The sequence below is a fragment of the Lepus europaeus genome, chromosome 3 (genome assembly GCF_033115175.1).
Source record: "Lepus europaeus isolate LE1 chromosome 3, mLepTim1.pri, whole genome shotgun sequence".
NCBI classification, from domain to species: domain Eukaryota; kingdom Metazoa; phylum Chordata; class Mammalia; order Lagomorpha; family Leporidae; genus Lepus; species Lepus europaeus.
Genome location: NC_084829.1, coordinates 59850165 through 59864710, shown reverse-complemented (window position 1 = coordinate 59864710; position 14546 = coordinate 59850165).

Sequence of the window (14546 nt, the reverse complement as noted above, 5' to 3'; positions counted from 1 at the left end):
TTTGTTTTCTTTTTTAAAATCTTTATTGCAAGATAATTAAAATGCCATACAATTAATCTCTTTAAGTTACACAGTTTGATGATTGTTTTGATATTCAGAGTTGTGTAATCATTACAATCTAAATTTACAACATGTTATCTCCAAATATAAAAATATACCCATTAGCAGTCACTCTCCATTCCTTTCTAGACAGTGCTAGACAATTACTAATCTATGTTCTATAAATATTGCTTAATACATTAAAATATAAGTGGCTCAATATATCACATTGACTACAATACATTTCATGTAAGTAGAATTGCACATACATATATGGTCTTTGGGAACTTTTGAAAATAAAGTTTCAGGCTTGATTCATTCTGTATTAGAAGTTTATTCATTTTTATTGCCAGATAATATTCCTTTAAATAATATCATTTATATATTTAGGAATTGGTGATCATTTGTGCTTTTTCCACATTTTGGGTAGTATGAATAATACTGCTACAAACAATCATCTGCATATTTTTGTTTGGAGATTTTTTTTTGAATAAATTTTTAGGAGCTGAAGTCTTATGTAATATGGTAGAGGAAAGTTTAAAAGTTTGAGAAACTATCAAAATGTTTTCCAAAGTAGATGAGCAATTTTGCATTCTCACTAGCAATGAATGAGAGTTCTGGCTTCCCCATACACTCACCAAGATGTGTTATTGTCCGACATTTTATTTTTATTTTAACTATCTGAATAGGTATGGAATAGTATCTCTCTATAGTTTTGATTTGCATTTCCCTAGTCATTAAAATATGACCAAGTTTCCATGTGCTTACTTGCCATTTGTGTATTCTTTGGAAAAATGTCTATTCAAATATTTTGTTAATTTTATTGAAATTATTGATATTTTTATCATTAAGTCTCAGGGCATATTTTAAGGAATTCTGGACAGTGTCTACTATTTGGTATATGTTATGGCTGTTCTAAAGGTTTTAAAGTTCAGGCACTTATATTTAGGTATATGATGCACTTTAAGTTACTTTTGTGCATAGTGTGAGGTGAGGCTTCTACTTCATTCTTTTCTTTACACGTTTATATATCGTATCTCAGTAAGGTTTGTGGAAAAGAATGCTCTTGTTATATAAACAGTTGTATCTACCCTTCCCTTTTCACAATTTAAGTAACAACAAATGACCACCACTCTTGTGACTTACCTGTGACTAGTCTTGTGAATACTAATGTTTGCAAAAGAATTTCAGGAGCCAACTGAAAGGAAATAATTAATATGGAAGATCTTATACCCCAACTAAAGAAAAAAAATTTGTAACTGCCAGCCACATGCAGCTAAATTCCATATCAGAGAACCTCCACCCAACAGATGCCCAGAAGATCATCAAAAGACTTTCTGAAAAATCTACCTAATAATCAATTGTCTACACCTATTATTTCTTTGCTAAACTCCCATCCACATCTATACTTTCTCCTTTAAAATTCTTCCTACTAGCTTGCAAATTGGAGAAAAACATACTTGTTGGCCACTCTACTAAACATGCCTTTGCCCTGCTTTAAGCCTCATTTCTGGTATATTGACAGTCCAGGGTCAATTAGTCCAGGCCTAATTTTAGTACAGTAAAATTCTTTTCTCCATTGAATTGTCTTAATGCCCTTCTCAAAATCCAATTGAGTATAAACTATTGAGATATTTATGGACTCTCAATGCAATTCCATTGATTTACAGGCCCTCCCTGTGCCTGGACAACATTCTATTGATGATTGTAGCTTTGTAGTTAAGTCTTGAAATAAGGAAGCATTTGTAGTACAAGGTTTTTTTTTTTTTTTTTTTTTATCAAAGTTGTTTTGTCTATTCTGGATCCCTTGCATTGCCATATAAAATTTGTAAATAGTTATACAATACCTAAGAATAAACACTAAAGTTTTTATAGCTTTGGTGTTGAATTTGTAGGTTAATTTAGAGAATATTGTTGTTTTTACAATTTTTGATGAATGAAATTACAATCTCTTTCCACATTGTCAAATCTTCTGTCATTTTCTCAATAATATTTATAATTTTCAATGTGCATTTGCTGTGGGCTAGGTGAGTCTAAAATTCTATTGCAGGCTCTTGACTCTAAGATAAGTATTCTAAGTACAAGCACAATACAACATGTAAAGTGATGAAGTTCATTTAAAAGAACACACACACACACTTGGGAATTTTGGGGGGATAGTGGACCAGAAATATAAAAGAGAGAGATTTCAGTACCCTGCTTGCTCTTTGTCCATGTGAAGACAGAGAAAGAGAAAGAGAAAGGGAGAGAAGGCCTCCTCCCCTTACCAGGTTTATTAAGAATGTGGAAAAGCGAGTGGTTACAATGTACCATCCCCAGATCAGGGTGGATACATCCTAGGGAAGGGGTCATTTTATTGACAGGTGGAAAGGTAGGATTACATGGGGCAAGGGATGTGTGGCTTCCAGCGAATGGCCCTAATCTAGCTACCTGATTTATCCTCTATCATTCCCCTCGTCAGAGATTCCCAACACTTAATCTTTAGGGAGTGCTGAAGGATGCAGATTCATCATATCTTCTGTTATCTACTTCATGCTGATTGGGGGCATAGACCCTGCCTATCCTGGGTTCAGAAATCTCTTCCAATTTCATCTAATGAATCTGGCTCATGAGCCAGAAAACTTTCAGCCACCACTAATGGCTGTGTCCCCTGCATGGTCATAATTACTTTGAGACATTGCTGGATTCTGAAAAGACAGCTTTATCAATCAGCATGAGCAAAATTAGAAGAAAACAAATTCAAGTAGAGTGCCCTTTATGTAGGGAAGAATATGTTATTCTTTCCCAAATAGTGAGTGTTTAAGGCTGACCCTGTGCAGATTGCAAAACTATTTAGCCTGAGTGTAGAGATTTTTAATGTATCTTGCGGTGAACATACTATTAGCATTGACACATTCCTTTAATCACTGCACATGCTCCTCCTTCTTCTATCAGTATATATTCTAAGGCCTGCCAGTTGCCCATAACTACTTTAAACAGAATGTCCAAAGACTTGAGTACTTACTGTAAAAGTTTTAAATGTAAAGACAGTTTACCTAAAGTAATGGTCAGGTTTTAAAATTAGCTTCATGTGGCATACAAGAATCTCCTATTATTATAATGGAAGAACCCACTAAGGGGTTGTCCTACCAATAGCAGCTTCCAGAGATGATCAGAAGAGGTAGGTTAAAACATGTCTGCCCCAAAGTGCAGCAGTCTTGATATGACAATAGAAAGTCCTTACTTATCTTTTTGCTTTTTGAAGAGGTGTGAGGTCTTTGATTGGTTCACAGGAATAAGCAGACATATCTTTCATTGCCCCTGCAAGCATTCAAGAGGTAAAAGTTTAATCTTTGACAAATGTTCTCAGCTTTAGATGTCCTGTAATTTCACTAAGGTAGGTGTGCTCAGCAGTACGTGGTAGGATCCCTTCCATTTAGGCTCCACTGGTCTGAGGGGGATCCTTCCTTCCACATCTCTACTAAAACTAAGTCTCCTGGGGAGACAGATTGGACATGAGTTTTGGGATCTGGCACTGGGAGAATTTAATTACCATACTCCATCAGAGACTGGCCTAAATTAATAATATACTTTATCTGATCTTGAGTCTCTGAAGCAAAGAGGATGTCAGAGGTGAGGAAGGACTTCCCATATAGCATCTCATATGAACTAAGCTTTAGGGAAATCTTAGGTGCTATTCTCATCCTGAGTAGGGCAACAGGCAATAGTTAAAGACATGTTTCTGAGGTCCTTTGGCAAAGCTTAGCTAGAACTTTCTCAAGACTATGATTAGCCTTTTATACTTTACCTAATGACCTTGGGTTCTCTAAGGGCATGGAAATGCTAAGAAATCTCTATAGCAGTAGTTGAGTTATTTTAGATACAAATGAAGATCCATTGTCACTTTGGAGTGACACTGAAATTCAAAAGCATAGCACTCTGCCCTTTAGTAAAGCTTTGGATACCTCTTGTGCTTTTCTGTTCAAGCTGGAAATGCTTCTATCCATCCTGTGAAAGTATGAATAAAAACTAGAAGATATGTGTAAATATTTGCTGGAGTCAGGCTAGTAAAATCAATCTGCCAATCTCCACCTAGGTATGCTCCTTTCCTTTGCATAGGAGTCAGCAAAGATGGGGACCTATCATTACCATCAAGGTTATTTTGTAAACAAAGGGGGCAAGAGAGGATTATTGCCCTTATGATGGCATGCAGTCCTTTCCCTACAAATACATAAGAGACTATTTGCATTAAAACTTCTCTTCCCAGGTGGATAGAACTGTGCATTTCCTTAATAATTTTTCATTGAGAGGCCATTGGGAGAATAAACACATAATCTAAAGTTTACCACCCACTTGGATTTTTAGTATAACCTTGTTGTTGGGCCCATTAAATCTCAGACGCAGTGTAGTCAGGTTTTTAGTTATTGCTATAAACTGAAGTATAAGAGCCATTTCCAGCACTTCCTCTTCAGCAGCTCTTTTTGCTGCCTTATCTGCTAGTGCATTTCCCTTGCTAATGTGTATTAGAAACATTAGAGACATCAACATTTGCATTTTAGCTGACCTTACCAGGCATTGAACACAAAGAAAAGAGAGATTAAGAGAGAAAGAGATTTTCAGGATTTAAAAACTACATGTTGGTGAGACAGAAACCTTACTGTTGCTTCTGGAATGGATTTTCTCCTGGCTGGCTCGCCAATATGTTGTGAACTATATGGGTCTAAATTCATACTCCAGGCTCTTGGATTCTAATTACAGACACAAAACAATGTACAAAGTGATGAAGTTTAGTTGAAAGGCAAGGAAAGCACACACACACACATATACACACATATACACACACTTGGAGATTGTTCAAGGATAGTGGCCACGAATGGAAAGGGGAGTGAGATTTCAGTACCCTGCTTGCTCTGAGTCTTTGTGGAGAAAGAAAGAGAGAGAGAAGAAGAGAGAGAGAGATGGAGAGAGAGATAAAGAGAGAGAGAGAGAGAGAGAGAGAGAGAGAGAGAGAGAGAGACCCTCCCTTTGTCAGGTTTATTTTGAGCTTGGAAAGGGACATAGTTACATTGTACCACCCCTAGGTCAGGGGAGGCACATTCTGTGAAGGGGTCATTTGATTAACAGGTGGCTGGATAGCATTATGTGGAGTGGGGTAAGTGTGTTTTCCAGCTTCTGGCCCTAATCTAGCTACCTGCTTTATCTCGTACAACAACTGTTGTACTTCTTTTATTGAATTTATCAATAACTACTTTATTCTTTTAAAAATATCATTTCCCTTGTTTTCTAGGTCAAATTTGTTTTTTTTTAACTTATTTAATGAATATAAATTTCCAAAGTACAGCTTATGGATTACAATGGCTCCCTCCCATAACTTCCCTCCCACCCGCAACCCTCCCCTTTCCTGTTCCCTCTCCCTTTGCATTCACATCAAGATTCATTTTCAATTCTCTTTATATACAGAAGATCAGCTTAGTATATATTAAGTAAAGATTTCAACAGTTTGCCCCCACATAGCAACACAAAGTGAAAAAATACTGTTGGAGTACTAGTTATAGCGTTAAATAACAGTGTACAGCACATTAAAGACAGAGAGCCTACATGATATATTTTTTAAAAATTAATTAATTTTCTATGCAATGTCCAATTTAACACCAGGGGTTTTTTTTTTTTTCATTTTCAATTATCTTTATATACAGAAGATCGATTCAGTATATAATTAGTAAAGATTTCACCAGTTTGCACCCACACAGAAACACAAAGTGTAAAATACTGTTTCAGTACTAGTTATAACATTACTTCACATTGGACAACACATTCAGGACAGATCCCACATGAGAAGTAAGTACACAGTGACTCCTGTTGTTGACTTAACAATTTGACACTGTTGTTTATGGCGTCAGTAATCTCCCTAGGCTCTAGTCATGAGTTGCCAAGGCTATGGAAGCCTTTAGGGTTCGCCGACTTCGATGTTATTCAGACAGGGTCATAGTCAAAGTGGAAGTTCTCTCCTCCCTTCAGAGAAAGGTACCTCCTTCTTTGATGGCCCTGTTCTTTCCACTGGGATCTCATTCACTGAGATCTTTCATTTAGGTCTTTTTTTTTTTTTTTTTTTTTTGACAGAGTGTCTTGGCTTTCCATGTCTAGGTCAAATTTCTAACGGTACTGCCATTTTGTTTGCTTTGGATCCATGAGTGCCCTCTTAGGTGCTCTCTACCAAAAGCCTCATTGTTTCTGACAACTTTTAAGTGTGTAATTCCTTACATTCTTTGCTAAATAAAATCAGATCCCTTGGTCATGCTTCAGAGCTCTTTGTCCTGTGGACTGTTTCTCCCTCTGACAGAACTTCTGCATCACTGCATAGGGTGTGAACAGGCCAGTGTCACACAATTCCCACAGTGACACACCTGCTCTACAAGTAGGCCCTCAAAGGAGGTAGAAGCATCTAGTCCTCTTGCATTACTACCATTCCCAGTAGGAGCATTTTTACAACAAACATTTGGTTGATCAATGCAGTATTGTTGGACTGCTGCCCTACCAGCAGAGTGGATTGTAGCTCAAATGTCACAAACTCGCACAGTGTTGTGACATTTAGAAGATTTTCCTGAATGAATGATTCTCAATTTGCTGGATGTACTTGAGACAATTTCTAGAGTTTGAAATGCTTACTTTTTCAATAATTTTCTCCATTTAAGTGACTTTTTCTTAGGGAGCAAGTCTTCTGTATCCCTTACACCATTGTTAAAGAATGCAGTCCCTGTTTAATTGCTCTTGGGTGTATTAGACTTTTCTTTAATCCAGACAGATTGACATGTATCAGTCAGAGTTCTGACAGGAAATAGATGACACATTCGAGAGTACTCACTGTAGTTCATTCAATGAAAGCAGATGGTATTTAAGAAATGAAGAATTTTAGAAAAGTTCTCAGGGGCCGGAGCCGCGGCTCACTAGGCTAATACTCCTTCTAGTCCCGGTTGGGGCGCCGAATTCTGTACTGGTTGCTCCTCTTCCATTCCAGCTCTCTGCTGTGGCCTGGGAGTGCAGTGGAGGATGGCCCAGATCTTTGGGCCCTGCACCCGCATGGGAGACCAGAAGGAAGCACCTGGCTCCTGGCTTCGGATTGGCGCAGCACGCCGGCCGCAGTGTGCTGATCGTAGCAGCCATTTAGCAGATGAACCAATGGAAAAGGCAGGCCTTTCTCTCTGTCTCTCTCTCTCTCTTACTGTCTAAATCTGTCAAAAATAAAAAAAAAAAAGTTCTCAGGAAATAGAAATATTCGGAAATAATTATCACATGAGACATCAAAGGGCAATAAATTACATTATATTCATGTAAACTCTAAGAAGTTAAATGCCTTGGAAATGGAGCCACCTAATGGGCTGTATTTGTAGATTCTACTCCAATAATTAGTTCCTTACATTTCCTGATTCTTAAGCACTCCACTTATTGTTCCCAGCAGCCAGCACAAATCAGATTGCAAAGAAGGAGCAGGAGAGAGCAAACAAACGGTAAACCATCTCTCCTTTCACATTTACATCTTCTTTTGGTGCTTCCTATTAGGAAATACACATAAGACACAAAGGGAGAAAGTCTGAGAGATGTAGTTTATAAAGGCATCTTATACACAGAGCAATATAAGGGAGAGCAAGAATTGATTTGAAGAAGCAAATAGAGACTACCTAGTCCCATCACAAACCTGATTACATGAAAATCTACTTCATAAAATTAGGATAGCCTGAGACTATGTGTCCACCACCACATCTGACTCCTTCAGATATATTTGCAATTATGTATTTGAATTGAGATTTTCAATTAGATTGCATTGCTATCATTTATACTTTTAACCACTGTGGCTCAATAAGATTTATTGCTCTCCTTTTAATGTCTGGCCTTTGCTATCCCCACCAGCACTCTTTCCTTTACATGAGTTGTCCTTTGTGAATTACCTATTTTAATTATAGTATCTAACAATGCACTAGCTACAAAAATGTGCCCCTAGCAGAAGACAAATTGAAGTGTGTCTTGAGATAATTTATATTTTAGAAAAAGCTTTTCTATAACAATGCAGTATTGTAATTTTGGTAAAGTTAATGAAAGGATCCTATTTGAAAAATATAATCCAGCAGAACTAAATGTTTTAAACTATTTTTCACCTGATAAAATAAAATCACATAAATCATCTTATGGAAAGAAACAAATTTTTGTTTACTGAAGAAGGAGGAAATTCATCTAGTTAATTGGAAACTTGAGAAACTTTGAAAACATTTGAAAGGAGTATGGTAATAGGTACTATTAGATATATTTTGATGCTGGATGGGTAAATGATATGAAATTGGACTCATGCCATGCTATCAGTAGCAGAGTGCAAAATATTCTGAAAATATAGTTTGGACCTCAGATGCTTTCTTTGAATTAAATCAAAGATTAATGAACATTATCTTTTTTATTGTTTCCCTCTGAGAAACAAGTAGGAAAAAAAACTTAAAATCTGACAATCTTCACATAAAACGTTAGTTGGAATACTCAGCCCAACTGATGCTGTATAAAAAATAAATTTTTTGAAATATTCACTTTAATACCCTACTATATACTTGACATTTCCTCCCTTCCTAAAGTCCTAATTGATTGTAATTTGTGCCTCCATTAAAAAAAGGAGAATTTAATGTACTTATAAGGATTGGAATCTGTCCTTTTAAGAAATGGTGATGGGAGACTAGTGTTTGGCCCAGCAATTAAGTTATTGCTTCAGACATCTGTATCCTACATCAACATATCTGGTTCTAGTCTTGGCTACTCTGCTTCCAATGTGGCTTCCTGCTAGTGCATACCTGGTGGATATCCCAAGTATGTTTGTCTCGGCACTCATGTGTCATACAAAGGTCGAGTTCTGGGCTTTTTGCCTTGGTCTGGCCCAGTGCTAGTTGTTACAGGCACTTGAGGAGTGAACCAGAAGATGAAAAAAATCTCCCCACCTATCTTTCTGCCTTTCTCCATCACTGTTGTTCAAATAAAATGGAATTTGATTTTAAAAATAAACTTAAAAAGAATAATGGGGGACACTTTAAACAAGGTGGTAAAATGTCATCATCTCAAGGATTTTTCAAAATTTTAAATAATTCATTAAGTATTTTAATGTCTGATTGAAAGTGTTTGGGAAGGTAGTGAACCATTATAAACTATGATATAATTCCCATAAATTTGGAATTAAATGTACACTTGTGATTTAGTTTTTATAGAAATTATAGCTTCTTCTTGGATCATAATTTAGTTTGGATGGTTTTAAAAAAGAAATCTTCCTTGTGAATGTGATTGAATCTTTCTTCATTTTAGGACTAGATATCTCTACTAATTATAACTTGCTATTTTAGTTTATTTATTTTTTCCTCCTGACCACCTTAATATATATGTATCCAGAAGGTTAAAGAGAACATTCCACAGTCTGTTAGAGAATCTTCTAAACAGTGTCTGGAAAATTGGAGAAATTAGAATGATATTGAATATGATTTGATTTGATGCTCATAGTGAAAGATATATAACTTTACTCTGTGAGAGCTAGGCTAAAAAATTTTTTGATTTTTGATGTTAGGAATATATTTTCATCTCCCACTATGATAATATAGTTGTTCCAATAAGAATCAAATTTTCACTGTAGATGTGGTACAGTAGATTAAGCTAACTCTGGGGACATTTGCATTCCAATTGGGGTTCCTGGCATTGGGTTCTACCTATATTTCTATCCAGTATGCTGCTGCAGTACTTGGGAAGCAGCTGATAATGGCTCAATATTTTGAATCCCTGCCACCCACATAGAAACTCAGATGTAGTTTCTGGCTCCTTGCATTGACCTGACCCAGTCCTGATTTCTGTGGGCATTTGGAGTAGTGAACTCTCTCTTGCTCTCTATCTCTCTCGTGCACTTTCTCTCTTTCTTAACCCCCCTTTCTCTGACCCTTATTCCCTCTCTCATTCCCCGCCCCCCTGCTCAAGATCTCCCTTTCAAATAATTAAAAATGAATAAACATTTTTAAAAAATCAATTTTCCAATTAGCTAATCAGGTCTTGGCAGTAAATGACCAAAGTGTACTAATTTTCAATTTCAGAGTTAATATTCTTAGTATTGGTGTCTGCATGGTGGCATAGAGGATAAAGCCTCTGTCTCCAATGCCCACATCCCATATGGGCACCAAATCGAGTCACTGCTTCAATTCCCATCCAGCTCATTGTGATGGGCCTGGGAAAGCAGCAGAGGATGGTCCTAGTACTTGGTCCCCTGCACCTATGTGGGAGACCCAGATGAAACTCTTGGCTCCTGGCTTTGATCTGGCACAGCCCTGGTCATTGTGCCATTTGGAAAGTGAACTAGCAGATAGAAGATTCATTCTCTCTCTCTCTCTCTCTCTCTCTCTCTCTCTCTCTCTCATACACACACACACATACACATTCTCCCCCTAACTGTACATTTCAAATAAATAAAATGAGTCTTATAAAAAGAAAGAGGAAAACATCCTCAGTTCTTAAAAAGTGAAATAAGGGCTGCTCTAAATGATGGATGAGAATTAAAAAGACAGGTTCTCATCTGATGGAAGTAAGCAGTTATGGATAGGTGTTGCTATAAGAAAAGATCAACCCTAAAAAACGCTAGCCATAGATAACACATTTCAGTTTGGGACCTGTATTTATAGATATAATTGCCTTGCAGTTAATAAAGTTCACGCTTTATGGGTCCTGACTTCCAAGGATCCCTTCTTGGTAGATAGCCAGTTATTGTATTTAAATAGTAATTGCATTTAAATATATTTAATAATTAGATATATATATATATTTATTTAAAAAGTAAGTTAGTTGTTAAAATAGTTGTCTCCAGTCTTTTTGGGAGATGTTTGCCTGGCTGCACTTAGTTTTAGGGTCCAAGGATAGAGAAGTTGAGTTCAGATATATTGTTATAGTTGAACAGGGTACAATTTTGCAATTTATGACAGCTCTTATATTTAATGAAACTGTTGCTGGTTGTTTTCCTTGGAGAATAGTTAAGGTGTTCTGTAACCACAATGTGCTGACACAAGGACTCCCAAGAGCCAGAGAGAGTAACATGAACACACCCTCTGGGGCTAAGCACATGTAAATAGGTAGTGGAGGAGAAACAGGGTTTAAAATGAACACTTTACTTTCCTAGGTGATCTGCAGAGGTCTTCCAAATATTATAGCTCATATGTTAAGGTGATTTTATAAAAATTTTAAATATTTACTTTTATTATCAAAAATGAGCTATAAAACTGAAAGTCATTTTCTAATGTATTAATAAGAAACAATTTTTGTCCAATTATATTAGAAACATGCTTCTTGTTCTCTCAATTTATGGTTCCTTATTTTTATTTTTTATTTTTTTATTTTTTATTTTTTAATTTTTTTTTAATTTTTTGACAGGCAGAGTGGACAGTGAGAGAGGAGACAGAGAGAAAGGTCTTCCTTTTGCCTTGGTCCAATGGCCGCTGCGGCTGGGGCGCTGCGGCCGGCGCACCGCGCGGATCCGATGGCAGGAGCCAGGTGCTATCCTGGTCTCCCATGGGGTGCAGGACCCAAGTAGTTGGGCCATCCTCCACTGCACTCCCTGGCCACAGCAGAGAGCTGGCCTGGAAGAGGGGCAACCGGGACAGAATCCGGTGCCCCGACCGGGACTAGAGCCCGGTGTGCCGGCGCCGCTAGGCGGAGGATTAGCCTATTGAGCCGCGGTGCCGGCCAATTTATGGTTCCTTATTAACAAGTGATCCAACTCTGTAGTCAACAAAATGTAGAAAATTAAAGTATTATGAAGATAGGCAATAAATTTGTAATTTAGGAATAAAAGTGTGAAATATTTTCTCATCCTGAGTAAATATTCAGTTTAATCTTATGCAGTTTACCCGAGTATTTTAAATTATATGAACTTCATGTTCACAAAACACACATTGCTGCTTACTGACTGTATTCCTCAATATCTTTTACTTTAGCCCTTTTGTGATCAACTCCCCCCACCCTGTTGCCAACATCCGTAAAAAGCCGTGGGATTTGGGGGAAGACAGTCTCAGGTCAAGAAGAATGCATTAATTCTGCATTATCCTTGAGGGAAGAATGCTCAGATTATGTGCAGGTGTTCTCTGAGCACAGAAACGAATGATTAACTAGCGTAGATATTTGGAGTCTCCCTTGGTGTTCACAGTTGTATTTTACCACATGTGAATATAATTTTATGCATTTTAAATGCCTGAAATTAAATAAACTATTCAGATAGATTAGAGAGATTCTTTCATTAAGCTCTTATATCTTCCCCTAAGTGCCTTAGTTAATTTAGGGGCCATTTGACAACAGATATTCAATGTTCTCCTTCACTAGCCAAGGTAAGCCAGGGCTATCTGCTGGAATTTACCTAATAATAAATTTTTCAGAAAAGGCAAAATAGGAAACATATTTTCAAATCATGCTAGGTAAAACTCACTTTTCTCCTTTACATAGTATGCCCTAACCCCTTTCAGAAAAAAATTAATGAAGTTGGTGCTCAAAAAATTACTTGTACCCTTCTCGTATTATATGTAGTTTTCTATCTTGTATCTTAGCTAAAAATCAATGTGACTAAATTCTTCAATTAGTGTATATACTGTTTGGGAACAAAAGAAGCATCTAAATTTTTTACAGATAATAAGAGCTTGGTAATATTTATTAAGATGGAATTATAATTTCATTGTTTCCATTATTTGTGTGGTCATATCCAAGATAATAGAATAATAATTAGTTTTTTTGACTATATGATTTTATTTTTTTTCCTTTTTTATTTAATAAATATAAATTCCCAAAGTACAGTTTATGGATTACAATGGCTTTCCCACCCATAATTTCCCTCCCACTCGCACCCCTCCCCTCTCCCGCTCCCTCTCCCAATCCATTCACATCAAGATTCATTTTAAATTTTCTTTATATACAGAAGATCAATTTAGTATATAGTAAGTAAAGATTTCATCAGTTTGCATCCACACAGAAACATAAAGTGTAAAATACTGTTTCAGTACTAGTCGTAGCATTAGTTCACATTGGACGACACATTAAGGAAAGATCCCACATGAGATGTAAGTACACAGTGACTCCTGTTGTTGACTTAACAATTTGACACTCTTGTTTATGGCACACATATGGGATGCTGGCACCACAGATGGAGACTTAACATACTCTACCACAGCACCAGCCCATAATATGAAGTTTCCATTGACATTTAAAAAAAATTATTTAATGAATATAAATTTCCAAAGTACAGCTTATGGATTACAATGGCTTCCCCCCATAAATTCCCTCCCACCCGCAACCCTCCCCTTTTCTGCTCCCTCTCCCCTTCCATTCACATCAAGATTCATTTTCAATTCTCTTTATATATAGAAGATCAGTTTAGTATATATTAAGTAAAGATTTCAACAGTTTGCCTCCACATAGTAACATAAAGTGAAAAATACTGTTGGAGTACTAGTTATAGCATTAAATCACAATGTACAGCACATTAAGGACAGAGATCCTACATGATATTTTTTAAAAATTGATTAATTTTCTATGGAATTTCCAATTTAAAACCAATTTTTTTTTCTTTTTCAATTATCCTTATATACAGAAGATTGATTCAGTATATACTAAGTAAGGATTTCATCAGTTTGCACCCACACAGAAACACAAAGTGTAAAATGCTGTTTCAGTACTAGTTGTAGCATTAGTTCACATTGGACAACACATTAAGGACAGATCCCACATGAGATGAAAGTACACAGTGACTCCTGTTGTTGACTTAACAATTTGACACTGTTGTTTATGGCGTCAGTAATCTCCCTAGGCTCCAGTTATGAGTTGCCAAGGCTATGGAAGCCTTTTGAGCTCGCTGACTCCGATCTTATTCAGACAGGGTCATAGTCAAAGTGGAAGTTTTCTCCTCCCTTCAGAGAAAGGTACCTCCTTCTTTGATGGCCCCATTCTTTCTACTGGGGTCTCACTCATAGAGATCTTTCATTTAGGTCCTCCTTTTCTTTTTTGCCTTTAGGGTTCGCCGACTTCGATGTTATTCCGACAGGGTCATAGTCAAAGTGAAAGTTCTCTCCTCCCTTCAGAGAAAGGTACCTCCTTCTTTGATGGCCCTTTTCTTTCCACTGGGATCTCACTTGCAGAGATCTTTCATTAGGTATTCTTTTTTTTTTTTTTTTTTTTTTTTTTTTTTGACAGAGTGTCTTGGCTTTCCATGCCTAAAATACTCTCATGGGCTCTTGAGCCAGATCCGATTGTCTTAAGGGCTGATTCTGAGGCCAGAGTGCTGTTTAGGACATCTGACACTCTATGAGTCTGCTGTGTACCCCGCTTCCCATGATGCATCGTTCTCTCCCTTTTTGATTCTATCAGTTAGTATTAGCAGACACTAGCTTTGTTTGTGTGATCCGTTTGACTCTTAGACCTATCAGTGTGATCAATTGTGAACTGAAATTGATCACTTGGACTAGTGAGATGGCATTGGTACATGCCACCTTGATGGA